Source organism: Ambystoma mexicanum, chromosome 3q (genome assembly GCF_040938575.1).
Source record: "Ambystoma mexicanum isolate Mex_15411 chromosome 3q, UKY_AmexF1_1, whole genome shotgun sequence".
Lineage (NCBI taxonomy): Eukaryota > Metazoa > Chordata > Amphibia > Caudata > Ambystomatidae > Ambystoma > Ambystoma mexicanum.
The window spans coordinates 1,141,667,766-1,141,682,175 of NC_090926.1; positions in this window are offsets into that span (position 1 = coordinate 1,141,667,766).

The following is a 14,410-nucleotide window of genomic DNA, read 5'->3' on the forward strand; positions in this document are numbered from 1 at the left end:
GTTTACATTCCAATAGTTTTATAAAGATTTGTTGAACTAGAAAAAAGATGGGTTTTCACAAGCGATTGTTACAGCTCAGACAGGGTTGCGTGCTTGCGCCTACTCTATTTAATCTTTATATTTCCGATATCGATGATTTATGGTCAGCAGCTACCAGGAACCCTGTTATTGGGGAGTAACCACATTGAATTGGCTGCCATTTGCTGATGATCTTCTGTTTTTCGACCAGACCCCTTTAGGTCTACAGAGAAAGCTGAATCTGTTTTCAGAATATGCTATTGATAATCATTTGTTTATTAATGGGTCAACATGGAAAATCGTGTTCTATACCAATAAACAGAAGCCTAAAAAGATGCATTGGTCGGTTGGGGATTGCAGGCTTGACAGGGTACCTTTTTGGGCTACTTAGGCTATAGCCTTGACAATACTGCTGCAATAACGGATTGTAAAGCTACATTGAGATCTAAGATCCAACCATTGGTGGCACAATTAAAACGAATTTATGCGAGGATGTATAGTTTTGCTCTAAAAGAGCTTCTGCATTTCTATCTTGCTAAAATTGGACCCACTATCAGCTACGGGTTAGCTGTATTCATTTTAAGGATTCTGCACCTGAACATTGTTTTCCCGCACGTATTGATCCTAAGGGTGCTGCACCTGTACAATGTTGCACCTGTACACTGTTTGTCCGCATGTATTGATCTGAAGGACGCTGCACCTGTACAATGTTTGCTCGCATGTATTGATCTGAAGGACACTGCACCTGTACAATGTCTGCCTGCATGTATTGATCTTAAGCATGCTGCACCTGTACAATGTTTACCCGCATGTTGTGATTTTAAGACTGCTGCACCTGTACAATGTTTACCCGCATGTATTGATCTGAAGGATGCAGCACCTGTGCAATGTTTGCCCGCATGTATGCATCTTAAGCATGCTGCACCTGTACAATGTTTGCCCGCATGTATTGATCTAAAGGATGCTGCACCTGTACAATGTTTGCCTGCATGTATTGATCTGAAGGATGCTGCACCTGTACAATTTTTGCCCGCATGTATTGATCTGAAGGATGCTGCACCTGTACAATGTTTGCCCGCATTTATTGATCTGAAGGATGCTGCACCTGTGCAATGTTTGCCTGCATGTTGTGATTTTAAGACTGCTGCACCTGTACAATGTTTGCCCGCATGTATTTATCTGAAGGATGCTGCACCTGTGCAATGTTTGCCTGCATATTGTGATTTTAAGACTGCTGCACCTGTACAATGTTTGCCCGCATGTATTGATCTGAAGGATGCTGCACCTGTACAATGTTTGCCCGCAGTTATTGATCTGAAGGATGCTGCACCTGTGCAATGTTTGCCCGCATGTATTGATCTGAAGGATGCTGCACCTGTGCAATGTTTGCCTGCATGTTGTGATTTTAAGACTGCTGCACCTGTACAATGTTTGCCCGCATGTATTGATCTGAAGGATGCAGCACCTGTGCAATGTTTGCCTGCATGTATTGATCTTAAGAATGCTGCACCTGTACAATGTTTGCCTGCATGTATTGATCTTAAGAATGATGCACGTGTACAATGTTTGCCCGCATGTATTTATCTGAAGGATGCTGCACCTGTGCAATGTTTGCCTGCATGTATTTATCTGAAGGATGCAGCACCTGTGCAATGTTTGCCTGCATGTATTGATCTTAAGAATGCTGCACCTGTACAATGTCTGCCCGCATGTATTTATCTGAAGGATGCTGCACCTGTACAATGTTTGCCCGCATGTATTTATCTGAAGGATGCAGCACCTGTGCAATGTTTGCCTGCATGTATTGATCTTCAGAATGCTGCACCTGTACAATGTTTGCCCGCATGTATTTATCTGAAGGATGCAGCACCTGTGCCATGTTTGCCTGCATGTATTTATCTGAAGGATGCTGCACCTGTACAATGTTCGGCCGCATGTATTTATCTGAAGGATGCTGCACCTGTACAATGTTTGCCCACATGTATTGATCTGAAGGACGCTGCACCTGTACAATGTTTGCCCACATGTATTGATCTGAAGGACGCTACACCTGTACAATGTTTGCCCACATGTATTGATCTGAAGGACGCTGCACCTGTACAATGTTTGCCCACATGTATTGATCTGAAGGACGCTGCCCCTGTACAATGTTTGCCCACATGTATTGATCTTAAGGATGCTGCACCCATGCAATGTTTGCCCGTATGTATTGATCTTGGGGATGCTGCACCTGTGCAATGTGTTTTCCCACATGTATTGATCTTAAGCATGCTGCACCTGTGCAATGTTTGCCCGCATGTCATGATCTTAAGGATGCTGCACCTGTGCAATGTTTGCCTGCATGTCATGATCTTAAGGATGCTGCACCTGTGCAATGTTTGCCTGCATGTCATGATCTTAAGGATGCTGCACCTGTGCAATGTTTGCCTGCATGTCATGATCTTAAGGATGCTGCACCTGTGCAATGTTTGCCTGCATGTCATGATCTTAAGGATGCTGCACCTGTGCAATGTTTGCCCGCATGTATTTATCTGAAGGACGCTGCACCTGTGCGATGTTTGCCCGCATGTATTTATCTGAAGGACGCTGCACCCATGCAATGTTTGCCCGCATTTATTTATCTGAAGGACGCTGCACCTGTGCAATGTTTGCCCGCATGTATTTATCTGAAGGACGCTGCACCCATGCAATGTTTGCCCGCATTTATTGATCTTAAGGATGCTGTACCTGTGCAATGTTTGCCCGCATGTATTTATCTGAAGGACGCTGCACCTGTGCAATGTTTGCCCGCTTGTATTTATCTGAAGGACGCTGTACCCATGCAATGTTTGCCCGCATTTATTGATCTTAAGGATGCTGTACCTGTGCAATGTTTGCCCGCATGTATTTATCTGAAGGACGCTGCACCTGTGCAATGTTTTCCCGCATGTATTTATCTGAAGGACGCTGCACCCATGCAATGTTTGCCTGCATTTATTGATCTTAAGGATGCTGCACCTGTGCAATGTTTGCCCGCATGTATAGTACTTAAGGATGCTGCTCCTGTAAAAGGCATTCCTTCTCACTCCATAGCTGGAAGGGTTGCCATGGACAAATGCCTACCCACAATTCTCCTGGTGTTGTAGCGAATGTAATATGCTTGCCCATCTGCAAGGAGCATGTTGGTGCTGCCATTGCAACTTGCTTGACCACTCCAATCCCCACTGTGAAAAAGCCTGCTCGCTCAAAATGTTCCCGGGGGTGCTGTTGTTGCTGAATGACTGCCCGCTCGTCCTGTTTCAGATGGGCATGGCCCTGGAAAAATGTTTGCCTGCCTGAAATTCTCCTGATGGTGCTACCAACCTAACATGCCTGGCCTAGTGCTATGATCATGTGGGTGCTGCCTTTGCAAAATGTTTGCCTCCTCATATTGTGCCTGAGGATAACATTGTGAAAAAATATGTGTACGTGGTCTCAGGCTCATTATGACTTGTGCTGCTCTCAGTAACCCTTGAGCGATCCTCCACGAAGCTGTAACTAAGTCATTTGCTTGCAACAGCGCCTCGATGCCTATGGGCTGCAGCGCACTTTACAAATTCACAAAATAAAATAAATTAAAATACGTCCAATCTGCCGCTGAGGGAACTCCTAATGAAGTCTGCCTTGCCAAACCCACTTACATGCTCCAAGGGATGGGACAGCTATGCCTCACCAGCCGAAGTTCCATTGCTCCCCTGCACTGTCTCCAGGAGCTCACCTCACCCCCACATAATATCCTCAACCAGAATGACTCTGCTAATAATTACACCATCATCCCGCTCTTCTCATGCCCATCCTCACTTCCCTTTCCTACACCCTTCCTATGCCGCTTAAAAATCACCAGCCCCCTTGACCCAGCTCATCGTCCTCTAACATACCTAGGAGAAACTCAGCCATGTTTGGGTGTCCCACGACTTGCCAGACTAAGAGCCAGAACAGCCTCTCTGTCACAGCTCCCCATCAACACACTATTGTCTGGGTAAAGTAGACCCTCCACACCTCCTCTCTACATTAAACCCACCTCACCACCTCGCACTTTGGAAATGCAACTGGCCCCTCACCAACCACCATCCGAAAAATCTGACAGTCTAAAGTGTGCTATGATGAACGTACGCCCGCGGGGAGCCTATGCACTAGACATCCATGACCTCATACTCGATCACCAACTTGACTTCCTAGTCACCACAGAATCCTGGCTACACAACGCTTCAGGTCCTCTCCTCTCCCTGGCCATCCCGCCCAACAACACCATCTTCAGCGCCGACCGCCTGAATGCCATAGGAGGTGGGGTATCACTCCTAGCCAATCCTCCTTAAAGATCAGATCCTCCCCCATACCTACCACCCCTGGGTATGAAATGCTCCTACTAGAACTGTCAACCAACCCCAAGGCACCCTTTAAAATCCTGCTCCTCTATCATCAACTTATTAGCTTCAATCACCCTGACTTGGACATGCCCTTACTGATCGCGCCACTCTTGAAACCTGTCACCAAATTCTGTGACATTAACCTGGCATATAATGACGTAGCTGACCTTAAAGCAACTGCCCTTGCTCTTGCCCTTGAAGATATGAACTGCACCCAAAAAATAGATTCCCCTACACATACCAAAGGCCGAATACTAGATTGGCTCCTCACAGCCAATGTTACAGCAGGCATCATAGCCATCAATGAAATCCCTTGGTCCGATCCCTTCTTGATCCTCTTCAAACTAGCTACCACCACTCCCATCACTGCCCAGACTCCCAAGTTGAGTCCCATATTTGTTCGAAATACCAGTAAACTAAACACATGAGGCTCTGAAGCCTACTCTGACGACCATCTTGGAACCGGGCTCCCCATGTTCAAGCTTGAGCCCCCATGACATTGCGAGCCAGTTTCACATCTATCTGCGCATCACCATTGACATGCACGCCCATATCCGTGCAAAAATGCCCAAACCTGTCTAGCCAAATAACAATTGGTTTAATGAGGACCTTGTCTCCCTGCACAGGAAAAAAAGAGCCCTTGAGCATCTTTGCAAAAACAAGCCCATGCCTAGCAGTCGCAAGGCCCTTGCCACTGCATCACACAACTACACGTCCACGTTCATCTCCATCAAAGTAAATACTTTCAATGACTGCCTCAACAACGCAGGATCCAACACCAAATAACTCTTCTGTATCCTGAGAGAGCTTGAGACTCCCGTTCCCATCACACCTCCCACCCTTGCAGACAAAACCTGGTGTACTACCATACAAGACGCCTTAGCACACAAAATCACTTCCCTGCAGGTGAAAGCCAATCTTGCCACTAACGAACCCACACCCACCACACTCAGCCTCCCCATGGTGGCCCACCCCACCACTATTGCCACGTTCAAGTTTAACAAAGTCACACAAGAGGAAGTGCCTTTCCCCATCCTCACATTGAAACCATCAAATTGCAAAGGAGACTCCTGTCCGGCTCATATGGTGAAACTCTGTGCTTCCACTCTATCACCTATTATAACAGATTTCGTCAATGCTTCTTTCCCAACCAATGAAGTCCCATTCAAAATTAAATCCACATGGACCACTCTACTCCTAAAAGAAACATCCCTCGACCCATCCATTCCTACACACTACCATCCCATCACCACGGTCCCCTTTCTCCTCAAGATTGTAGACGGAGTTGCCTACACACAAGTCCAGACATGTCTAGAGCTCAATCATCTTCTTGGAAGGAGGCAATCAGGTTTCCGCCCTAAACATAGTACAGAAACAGCCCTCCTGGGCCTAAAAACCTAAATGGACATGATCAGGGACTCAAGCAGTTTAGGATTTTTTCTATTACTAGACCTATCTGCCGCCTTCCACCACAGCAGCCTCTGACATCACTGAAGCCAGTATTTCCACTTTTCTCCGGACACCACCACATAGATACACTCTTTCCTCAGCGGCCAGACCACTAGAGTCTTCATCAGGGAGGCTGCTGCTGATCCTATCCCCACCCCACTAGGAGTACCACAGGGATACTGCCTCTCACCCACGCTATACAACACATATACCAAACCGCTCTTTGACCTTCTTAACTCTTTGGGTGTCATCTACTTCAATTTTGTAGATGATGAACAAATGATCATCCCTATTATGGGTAACTTCGCCCAGGACACCAACAAAATCAATTCCGTTTACAACACCATAAAAAACTGGTTGGCCACACACAACTTGTGCTTGAATGACAAAAAAAGGAACTTCCTCATTGTCGGCTCCCCATCCAAAAACTGGACCCTTCCTTCGCCTCCCTCTGCATCGACAGTTCCACCATTTCTGTCCTGAAACACCTAAAAAACCCTGGGAGTCCATCTAGAAGTGGAACTAACTATGACAAAACACATAAATGCTCTGTCCTCCAACACGGCTTGCACCTCACGGCTCATATCTGTGAACAGACCATTCTTGGCTCCCAACAACCGGCTCACGCTCGTACATGCTCTCTTAGTCTCCAAATTGGATTATTGTAACGTTCTTCTCATGGGCACCTCAGTCTCTAGCCTAACCAAACTTCAGTTACTGCCGAATAAAGCACTGCAAGCTGTACTTGGGCTAAATCGTTCTGACCATATCACAGCCATCAGACAGTATGTCTGCTGGTTTCCAATTAAAGCATGAATTGAATAAAGAGGCACCTACCTACTTCAACAACACACTCTCCCAGAAATGTCCAGGTCGAGTACTTGCTCACCCACTGTTTTAGGAGCGAAAGGGCTGGAGTCTCTAGTCTTGGGGTCACTGCATTTCCCCTCTGGAATACCCTCCCTGTGGATATTAGAAACGAACAATCGTATAATGCATTAAAAAACGTGTAAAAACGTAGCTCTTCGCCAAGTATGATTGATGTTTGAAAATTGTTATAATCTTTCCTCTATCTTTTCTGTACAGACGCTGTGACACCACAGGGTTTGGGCGTTATATAAATTAAATAAAATAAATAAATATCAAGCACTTTACCCAAATAGTCTAAGACTGGAGTTTAGAATAGTAAATAACACCAACCCTAGAACACGTTGGGAAGGTTTATAGGCGCTGGGGTAAAAACATCGTCCCACTGGCAATGTTTTTGCTGGTAGCAGTTTCACATATAACTTCAAAAAGTTAAGGAGTGGGGTCTTAAATGTCACTAGGGCCCTTTGGGGCAAGCCAGTGGACAGGACAACTTCCTATACTTTTGGTGCTTATTCTGGGGGAATCTGGAAAGAATCCGAGCCAGGATTCTAGGTGCTTTCTGACTCAGTGATTCAGTGTTGCGCTGGTGAGCTGGTCGATTTGGACCAATACGAAGTGTGTTCTGCCCTTCCAGTCCAGCAAGATTGCCAGAGAGCTACAGGAATCTGTCACTTACATTCAGCAGGCCTTCTTCCAGTGTTCACTCAGCCGAAGGTCTTGTCCACACAGCCTTTACCCAATTGTCTGCCTGGGTGGTTGAGGAAAGGATCCTGCTTCCTTAGTGAAGCTCCAGTCGTCACCTCCCTGGCAGAAGACTTTGCAATAGACTGTAATTCCAACCAGGTTCCAGCAATTGTTTCCTTTTTTGAGTATCCAAAGATCAATCCATTAAGGCGAGGGTAACCTATCTACCCTATATAGGCTAAATGCTACAGCATAATGGTCTAGAGCATGCGTCAAGTGTCTAATCCAGGATGCTTTAGCAAGTGTTGTTTGATTGTTGATGTCATTCCCAGAGTGCTTTGCCTTCAGGACATGGGAAAGAGGGCAGGATGTTTGGGAGCCCTTGTTAAAACAAAGTTGGTGAGACTCTCTGTAGAATGAACCTCTCCACCGGGCCACTATAACTCCACCGCCTCCACTTTCTACAGACATCAACATGCTTCCAGAAATCAGCACCTTGATGTTACCTATCTATTGTACTTGCAGGGCTGACCTAGCAGGCCTCCATACAAGACTTCCTGCTCTCCTGGAAAGGTGACAAACCTTCTCATGGCGATTTTTGGCTGCATCAAAATTGTAATAATGTGTGTAATAATGTGTGCAACCAACCCAGACAAACTAAATCCACAACTTGGTACCGGAGACGGCCCGACATATATTGACCTCCTGTTGGTCTTTAATCTCTTATTATAGAAAGGGATACGGGAGGTTTGTTAGTTCATTGGACACTATTAGAGGTGATCAATTCTGGGCTACACTAATCGGGGCACATTCAGTGGTAATAAACGCAGCTGCCTAATTTATTTGGAAACTGGTTTTGAATCTAGTAGATCTGTTTTGGTGATGCTAGCATATCATTATGTTCCCGCTATGCTGTAAGAGTGTAATAGTACTCTTTTATGTTTTATATTGTTATTTCTTCTTTTGAGTAAATAATGGAAGGTGGATTTTAAATGTTAGGTTCTGACCTGTTCATGGTTTTTATTGTATTATAGGAATTTGTGATGTATAGGATCTTGTTTTTATGAAGTCTGTAATGTTTTTTATGACTTTGTGTGATATTTGTTTTTATGTGCTTAAAGTTTAAATTTAACTAATGCACAATAAATAAAATTAAAAATTAAAAAAATGTACACAGGCCCTGACAGGACTGAATCATTGTCCACTATGTTGTCAATAAATTACATCACTTGCTTGTGGTAGTATAACAGCAAGACATGGCATCTTTTTAAAGTTTTAAACACCCATCAGATGGTTAGGTTCATACAATGATGTACTTTTAGCTGCTTTTTCACTTTCAAAGTTATTCCCATTTTTTTGTTGTTAAAGTGGCTAGGTGCCTGCTAGAAATCCTTTGGAGGTATTCTTCCTGGTGGTATTTATTGATGACGCCTCTACGTTGTAGACTTCTACCCCTTTTGTAGCAGCTTTGACAACCAAAATGAGGATTACATCTTTTAGTAAACAAAAACGACTTGGCACTTTCTAAATGTGTTGCCATTTTGCAGCTACACATTCTGCTGGCATGCCAATTACTCATACCCAGAAGCAGGTATTATGTGGCTAATGGTAAGTTAAAACATAATACCTAATGGCCTGCAAGCCCATTGGGTACAGACCCACCCACAGTTTGTAAAACACAATGCTGTCTGAAAGTCGGATTGTTTGGCAGGTCTGACATTTATGGCAGAATACATTTCCTAAAAAATTTCTAAAACAATTTGGGAGATGGAGCTGCTAGGAACAGGGGCTTTGATTTACCTATAGAAAAAGATAATGTTGGCTCAAAAAATGTGTGCCGTTTGCTGTGATTATACTCTCTTAAAAGCAGGATTTATAGCTAGTAAGTGTCAGGGAGGCTATAATACATGTCAGCTTGTAATATACTTAATTATAGGACCTGATTGACATCACAACAGCCATGTAATCAGTTATTACGCGTCTGTTGTGCCCTCACAAGGCCTGCTGCGTCAGCCAGCAGAGAGCAGACGTCCAGCTGCAACTGCAGCGCTTAAAGCCATGAAAAGCTTATTTTTTTGTGTTTAATCAAAAATAGATTTTTACAAAATGAGCTGTTTCGTAGACTCTCTCTAAAAATGTGCACTCGTTGTCGGCCATGGCCTCACCAGGTTTACTGCTTCCAGTATTTTATAATTTGCTATTTGTCACTGTGTCTTGTCTCCTCCGATCAATCGGGCCCAACACGTCGGTTCATCTAAGATAATGAAATCCGAAAAGATGTGTCTTAGATATCGTTCTCTTATGTGTTGGTTGCTGGCACATTTTAGAAGCAGATGTCGAATAGATTTTTTTTCTGTTGTGCTGCAAAAGCGGTAGAGTTTGGATGCGGATTTGCCTCTGATAGCCAAAATCTCATTCGTTGGAAGCAGATTAAGGTGGGCGCGCAGGAGCAAATCTCTCCCCTTTTTACATGGGAATTTTTTGATGTATTCTTGGAGCTCGTTTACTTTCTTGGTGTTTGGAAGCAGATGTGTTGTAAGTTTATTTTTCTCTGCTGCTTCCAGGGTAACGATCCAATCTAGCTCCTTTAATTTTGTTAGGATTTTTCTCAGGTTGTTGATTAGTGTGTCTTCGTCGGACTGTATTGATTCCAGTACTTTGATGTTCTCTTTTTTCCAAACTAATAGCCTTTTGCTGCTGTTTCTCTCCATTTCTTGCTTTATTAAGTTGTAGATTGAGGGAGGTTCGGCCATCCGACATTTCCTGTACAACATTAATGTGGACTGCTCCACTGCGCTTGTTAACGAGGGTAAACTCAGTTCTCGACGGATGGATGCACCTGGAGTGGAGTTTGGCAGGGTGAGGACTTTCCTCCAAAATGTTGCTTCCATTTTTGGCCATATGTTCGCTGGTAGGTTTAACATAGCATCCCCTCTGTATGTTAATGTTGGAATCACCTTCTTTTCGTAGAATTCTCGGACTGGGACCATTGAATATCTGCCCCATTTTTTATCTATGGCTCTGGCTTGCGCTGCCATTTTGTTTACTTTCGATCTTAATGCGTCTTGCATCTCTTTGTCCTGTTTTGTCGAGTCCAGTATGACCCCTAAAATCAAGGACTTTTTCAATTGGGATACCTTCGAGATTTAAGCATGTTTTTTCTCTTTTTCTTATAGACGCTTCGAACGTCAAAAACGTTGTTTTTTTTCATTAATTTCTAAGTTATTTTCCTGGATATAACTTTGAAGGTTGGTTAATTGGCGTTGCAACCCTATTGGAGTGTGGTCCAATAGGACTAGGTCATCAGCATAGAGTAGCCTTGTTATCCGTGTTTTGCTTAGTTTTGGTGGGAATGCTCTTATTTCTGTATCTGAACTCTTGATGCCGCTGATGAATGCCAGAAAAAGTGCCGGCGCCAGCGGACACCCCTGTATTACGCCTTGTGTTGTTGAAATCGAGGTTGACAGTAATCCGTTTTGGTCCAAGCGAATACGCATGCTGGTATCTGTGTACAAGGCCTTGATTGATTCCACCAGGGCGGATGGACAGTCCCACGCCTCAAGTTTTGACCAGAGTCTCTATCTACTCGGTCAAAGGCCTGTGTGAGGTCGATGAATGCAATAAAAATTCTCGGCCCTCCTTCCAAGACTTTGTTCTTCAGGATGCTCAGTAGCAATATGTTGGCTGCAGTGCCTACGTTTTTCTTAAATCCTGTTTGGAAGGGGTGTTCACAAGGAGCATTTTGTGCCCAGCTCTTAAAATGATCTAGTAGCATGGAGCCAAAGACTTTACCCATTACGTCGAGCAACGCGATTGGTCGATAATTCACTGGGTCCTTTTTGTTCCCTTTCTTAAATATCGGTACCACTTTTGCTGATTTCTATGAGGGCGGAATAGTTTTTAAATCCGCACATCTCCCAAAGACTAGCCCATTCATTTGGGCTTGTTTTTAGGGCTACATTAGTGACCCCGTCTGGGCCTGGGGTTCTTGAGTTCTTCAAGGATTTAATCCGTGCTTGGATCTCGCTAGGATCATCCACTCTTACACATGGAGTGGGTATCGCCCCTGTGCGTGTGGTTTTTGTTTTTACTGGAGCTAACTAAATGCTTTCAAAATGTTTTATCCAAGTGTGTTCACCAATGTCACTTGTTATCGACTTTAATTGACTGTCAAAAATAGTTCTCAGGGTACTCCAAAATTCTCTTGTGTTTCTGCCACTTATAGTGTTTAGGATATTTTCGGAGTCCTGTTGATAGAGGATTAGCCGATGTGCTTTTACCCATGCTTTATAATGTTTTGATGCAGTTTCTGCTTCTTTCTTTGCCGGTGGTGTTGCGGTAAGTTTTGCTCTGTGTTGGATTTTCCTCAACTCTTGTCGTTTGTCGACCAGGCTTTTGTCGAACACATGCTTTGATAAGGTTTTTTTGTACTTTATTAGTAGTATTAGAGTATAGTCTGTTTTGTTTGAGCAGTTTGTGTTGATCATGGAGTTGAATCTATTTTCCATGTCCACTGACTCCGCTGACAGTTTTACTCGATTTCCTTGCGCATTGCTGTCTATCTTGGCTTCCATGTAATCAGTAGGTGGAGCTATTGCCTCCCAAGTGGTAGAGAGAGAGTTGTGGTCGCTGGCAACGACTCTGGTTATTTCAAAAGATTTTGTCACTGCCAGAATTGATTCTGATACAAATATGTAATCAATTGTAGCCTTTGCGTCGTTCCTTTCCCACGAAGGCAGGCGATTTGGGTCTGGGAAGGGCTCGTGCAAGTTATGTAGGTTTCTTGAGTCCATCAGCCGTGACCATAATTTCCCACGCTGTCCAGCTGCGGATTTGTTGGACTGCCCTTTTTCCGCTCCTGTTGTTATTGGGCAAATGGCGTTTAAGTCGCCTCAGATCAAGAAGTGTTTTGCCAGATATCCAGCGAGGGCCTCATCTATTGCTTCCTCTACCTTTTGCAGGTAGGCTGTTGTTTCCATGTTGTTTCCATGGTGGCCGGGTTCCAGTAGGTGTTTACTATTATTAGTGTTACTTTTTCGTACACTGCCTTGTTATTTACTTGCTATGTCCATGATGCTTGGATTCCACATCCATTCTTACAAGCAATCAGCAGCCCAGATGATGGTCTTCCTAGTTGGCCTTGTTTTGCTGGTGTGAGGATTAGCTCATACCCACTCATACCGCATCATTGAGGGCTGCTCTGTCAGCCAGGTCTCCTGAAGGAATATTAGATCGTATGACCCAATATCCATGTTGCCGGGGGATTGCAGGTGAGAATGTCCTCTCGTGTTCCATGAGCACATCTTTATCGTTTGATTTTGCTGATTTAAGCGATGTCTTCCTTGATAGATGTGCTCATGTCCCACGGATTACTATCTTTGTTTTTTTACTATCAAGGCTTTTGGCAGCCAGGACCATATCCCTTTCATTGGTGCACATTTCTTTGTAGTTTCACTCTCTGTATTTTGGGTCGGGCCCACTTGTGGACTTGATCTCCTGAAGGTGGGGTTTCTTTTTATATCACTGGTTTTAGTCGGCCTGAAGTTATTGCTGTGTTGTTTAGTAGTCATCCGTTTGTGCAAAACTCGCTCTTGTACCTCACATTCCTCATCTTTTGGCATGATACATTTGTTGTTCTTCTTCAGTTGTTGTGATGGATTAGTACTTTATTTTTCCCTGTTTCTGTAATTTGTAGGTAGCGTGTTGCCCATGCCGCTCCGTGACTCTTTTAAGTGTTTATTGGGGTTTTTATTGGACATTCCCTGCACCTTCTTTTCATCCTTGCTTAATGATCTTTTGGTCGTGCTGTTTGCAGTGTATACTTTTAGCTCGTATCCCATCTCTGATAGTTCATTTATGTTGTCGCTGATGATGTTTTTAGCGTATTTGAGGCGATATGCAGAAGAGTTCTAGCCTTGCTGTGTTTATGGCTGGGCTCAACCACTAAGAGATCTTCTGTCTTAATGTGGTCCAAGTTTCGAATATGTTTGAAGAGTGTTAGCACTGAGTTCCTATTCAGTTTTATCTTGTCGTTGTTTTCTTCCACTTGCGTTAGTTTAATTAGCCATTTCGCTTGCTCCCATTTTCTTGGTTTTTCATTATACATTTGTGTCCTAAATCTGTAATGTGGGCCCGTTGACCTTGGTTCCCTTAATGTCTGATAGAACATCCCTTTGTTTTCTCTAGACCTGTCGCGCTTGGTTTTGGTGCGATGTTGGGCTGGCGTTTGATGAGTTGGGCTTTCTCTTTTTCCTTGTCGGCCCATCTGATTACGAGGGAGTTCGTGTCGCTGTTGCTTCGTTTTTTGTTCGTCTACCAGATCATGAGACCTCGGGGAAGGCCGCTTTTTCTCTCTTCCTGATCTTCCAGTGATCTGCTCATCACGTGATCTCTCTCTGTCCCTTTCTGTTGCTTTATCCGTTGCTTTCATCATCTATTTTAGTTTTTTTTGCCTTGGAGTATCTAGAGTCCAAATTACTTTTTTGCTTGATCTTTTACACCTGTCCTCATTAGGCTTCTGGAGGCTCTCCCAATTATCTTCCTATTTTTCTGAGTTAACCTCTGGTATATCTGTTTTGTCAGTGATTTGTGTATTTGTTATCTTGCTGATTTTATTCCCACTTGATCCTATCAGAGATTGGTCTGATAGATGTTGGCTCAGTTCCATCAGGTCCTCGTTTTCGAGGAAGTCGTTGGTGGTTGTTGGTGATGGAATGTCATTGTTTTCCAAAGTTCCTGTTTTTTTGTTTTGCTGGACATTCGCATCATGTTCAGAAGTTTGTTGTTGTTCTTTTTGGCTACCTGGACGTGTGACGAACTGAAAAATCACTTCTGCCATTTGAATACCAGATTAATCTGTTCTGAGCGAAGTTGTTTTCTTCCCAGTGGTTTTGGGCATTGTCCGTCGCGTTGATGACCCACACTGGGACTCTGTCATGTTTTCGGTAATACATGGGTTCTTTGTATTGCCACTTTCTCCCGTCAGGCACTCCGTGTTCGCTAGC